This window comes from Phodopus roborovskii, unplaced genomic scaffold, assembly GCF_943737965.1.
Source record: "Phodopus roborovskii unplaced genomic scaffold, PHOROB, whole genome shotgun sequence".
In the NCBI taxonomy this organism is placed as follows: domain Eukaryota; kingdom Metazoa; phylum Chordata; class Mammalia; order Rodentia; family Cricetidae; genus Phodopus; species Phodopus roborovskii.
The window spans coordinates 52,353-56,325 of NW_026125245.1; the positions used below are offsets into that span (position 1 = coordinate 52,353).

General features: G+C 42.8%; 1 pseudogene; it reads right to left on the reverse strand.

Annotated features, from left to right (window-relative positions):
* Positions 1-1,015: 1,015 nt before the first annotated feature.
* LOC127227836 (E3 ubiquitin-protein ligase RNF187-like) lies at positions 1,016-3,887 on the reverse strand (annotated as a pseudogene).
* Positions 3,888-3,973: the final 86 nt, after the last annotated feature.

Below are 3,973 nucleotides of genomic sequence, written 5' to 3' on the forward strand. Positions count from 1 at the left end.
CCTTCTGAGGACAGAACATCACTACCCCTAAACCTACTAGGCCCCTGACCTGTTCTTTCTTTTCTGATGGGATTTGTTTCTTGGACTAGTTAATCTGTACACACAATGCTGCAGGCAACCACTCTACCATTCACCACAAGTTTTGTGAAATTCACCTACTGGAGAAAATATTAGGTGAGAAAAAGCCAAAAGTACATTGAAGTGAAGCACCAGGTGGCTTGGAGATCCCACCCCTGCTGCTATTCTGCAGGGAAGAAGGTACCTTTTATGAGAGCTTGGTAACCATAGGGAGCACTTTGAGGATGACGGTGACACCCCAGGAGCACAAGCTAGAAGGAAAGAGGCTAGGAAAGCAAAGCAGAAGACAACTCCCAGGATCTGGCACAGCAAGACCCAAAGGGAAGGGGCAGCCTCTGGAGGGTGGAGAATGCTTCCCCCCACCACCATCAAGAGTGGGGTCCCAGCCAGACCCCAGGGCCTCCTGCATCTCTATTCTCTGGCACTAAAACAGGCTGAGTGTAACTGGTATCCCCCAAAGCCTTGCTGAGAGATGTCTGGTGAGCCAAACCTGTCAAGGGCACCAATGGGAAAGGTGCAAAATTTGATTCCTGGATGCTAGAGTGACGTTGTCACACTAGGCCCTGTGCCATGGCTAAACAAGCAGGGGCTTCTGAGCTGCCATGTGGTCTCAGGCAGAGTTGGGATATACTGGGAAGGAAATCCAAGGACTGGTCTCTACTAGGGACAGGTACAGGCCTGAGCACATTCATGCCCCAAAGAAAACTAAAAACACTGTTGAGAAATGGAACTATGTGGATGACTGAAAGCAGGGCACCTTTGATACTTCACCTAGGCCAATGTTATCAGTGTTGACAGATATGGGGACCTGTCCAGGATGAAGGGTAGTGCCATGCAGGGAGGCCTGAGAGATGTAGGTAGGGGTGCTGCAGGCTAGCTGTGAAGGTGATTCCTTCTGTCTCATGCTCCAGGGGACCAGCCTGCTGCACAAACTTCATCACTGCAGAAGCATGCTAAGGCACAGGTTCCCGTGCTTCTTCTCCAGCTCTGACACTGCCTGCAGTAGGGACCGGAAGGGTTATGCCGGGTCAGCCTGCTCATCATCCTCTGAAGGACCCTCATCCTTCTCAGCCTCTTGCAGAAAGTGTTCCTCCTCTTCCACGAAGAAGGCCCGAAGCTTCTTGTAGTCAGGGCCTTCTTTCTTTGGTCCATAACATGTCCCTTCCACACAGCAGCCGCTGATTCTGCCTGACCATGCAGATCACGGGCATCATTTAAGTCCTTCCTCATAACTTCCACGGACCCCCTGTTCTCCTTGCTGCTCATCGCCTTCCTCCACCGCGGCTCCCACTTGGGTGGCTCCGGGCCCGGGCAGGGCCGTCGGGTGTGCAGCTGCCTCCTAGAGTGCCAGGAGGCGGTGGCTGAGTGGAGGGTCACCGGGCTCCACTGCACGCTGCCAGCAGTCTTCAGCACACTCAAGGCATGGGAAGGGACGGTCCTCCACCTCCCAGAAGCACACCATGAATTCCTGGCAGAAACGTGGCGCCCACCCACTGGCGAGGTGCGAGCTGGCACAAGGAGCAGATGGCTTGCTTCACCAGGGCCTACGGAGCGCCAGGGCAGCGGGTGGCGGCGCCAACGAGGGGCAGAAGGGCCTGGAATGGGCCAGAGAGCAAAGCTGATAAACCTCAGTCGATGTCTCAGACCCGGACTGCACCAATGCCTACTTTAACCTGCCTTTCCTGTTTTATTTGCATCATTGTAAATTATTAAGGCTCCACAAATGTATGCCCTTTTTACTAAATGAGGGATGACCTCATTAGTTCTTTTTAGAAACTGACATCTCTTCCTTTTGGTATATTTGTTGGTAATGTTTCCCAAAATTTCAGCATTAGTAAAAGGTACCAGTATTTCTGCTGTATCTATTTCTGCTAGTAATGAAGTCACATTTTTTTTTCTGTTAGAATCAATTTAGAATCAACTTTTAGGATCTGTTAGAATCAACTTTTCTACATAAGTATTTGATTTTTTTTTTAACTTGGCTTGTGTGATAAATGGATCCATTCTAAATACTATCTTCTATTTGCATAAAAATCCCCTTGGGAGAATGAGTAAAAGGCCGAAGAACTAAAATGCAGTCAAGCTCTGGACTGAAGCAATTACAGATGCATCCCGTTATTTCTTTTCTTCCAGACCCAATTCACTCTCAGTCTCAGCTGATAATTTTTATGAACTATTTCAGTCCTTATCCCCTTGTGAGATTTGACATATACTACTTAGCTCTTGAGTTTAATCAAATTGTGGCCTGTAGCCAGTTAATACATTCCAGTAATCTTTGAAAATCATTAAGAGTTCGTAGTTGATCTCTCCTGGTTTGTACTTACTGTGGTCCAATATTCTGTCAATCTATCTTATATCTTAGATAATTGATAGAATCTCCTCTTTGTATTTTTTTCAGGATACAGTTGTAATCCCCAGCAAGGCAAAATTCTTTTTACTTCATCAAATCTTTGTCTTAAGGTATCTGCATCCAAATGAGCTGGTAAGCTATCATCTGTATAATGATAAATTTTAGTTTGAGGAAACTGTTTATAATTTTTTCTAATGGTTGCTGTGTTGTATAAAATATTGACACAAGGTGGGGCTGTTTAACAGTCCTTGTTGAGAAAATTTTTCACTGATACCCTTTTTAAAAGTTTAACATTATTATAAATAGGCACTGTGTAGGCAAATTTTTCTCTATGCTCTTTTTGTAAAGGCATAGTTAAAAGTAGTCATTTAAATTAGTGTAATAAAGGTTAAAAAATTCCAGGCTCTAAAGAGCCCATTGGATGACTCACCTTATTTATGGCTCTTGAATCTCGTAATGTTCTCCATTTTCCAGATTTAATTTTAATGACAAATTAAGGAGAATTCTAAGGACTGGTCAAATCTTCAATATGTTGGGCATTTAGATGCTCCTATAATGGATGTTTTAGTGGCTGTAATTTTTCTGATGTCAAAGGGCATTGTTTCCCCCACCCCAGGTATTTAGCTAGCCATTTTAAAGGTTGGTACCTTTGAAAGACCATCAGTTGCTGTGTCCTGTTTATGAAGAACCTGAATGATCTGTGACTGCTTTTGTTAATATCTTTTAATATTTTTCTCAGAAGCATTCTTTATTTTATGGTTTGTTTCTGAGTTTGGAGGACTATTAATCTGTTTTTTCCATTCCTGCAACAAATCAGATCCCCATAAATTCATAGGTATATTAGTTTCATATGGCTTTTACTTCCCACATTTTCCCTCTGGCCCTATACATTTGACTCATCTTGCACTTTGTTTTGGCCATAATAAAGTTTCAATCCCTAGAAACTGAATATTTACCTTCTTAAGAGGTCAATCTGGAAGCCAATATTTTGGTGAAAGTATTGTTACATCTGATCCTCTTTCAAATGAACCTTAATTGCAACACCATTTATTTGTATTTTTAGTTTAGGCCTTTGATAGTTTATAGAGGTTTGCAAAACAAGCAAACAAAGAACAAAAAACAACAAAAAAACCCAAAAAAACAAAAAACAAAAACAAACAAACAAACAAACAAAAAAAAACCAAACCAACCAGCCAACCAAACAAGTGAAAAACATGTTTTCTTTTCTCTCCTGAACTTCTGTTTTATATACTGAAGCTGTTCTATCCTTAATTACATTCAGAGCAGGATTATTTCCAACAATAGGCATTAAATATTTTCATTGCTCTGTGAATGAGTTTCTCTTATGCTAACAGGGAATGACTGAATCATATTTGATATCAAGATCTGTGGGAGGCACTTTAGGGTCTTCCTGATGGCAAAGGGTTACCTTGCCTGTCTCTCCTTGATCTGCATTCATTAGCACAATGCCAGCCTTTACCCACCTTCTGTATTTTTCAAAATGCGGGTGCCTTCCATTTTCATTATCTCTAGAAAAAGAGCACT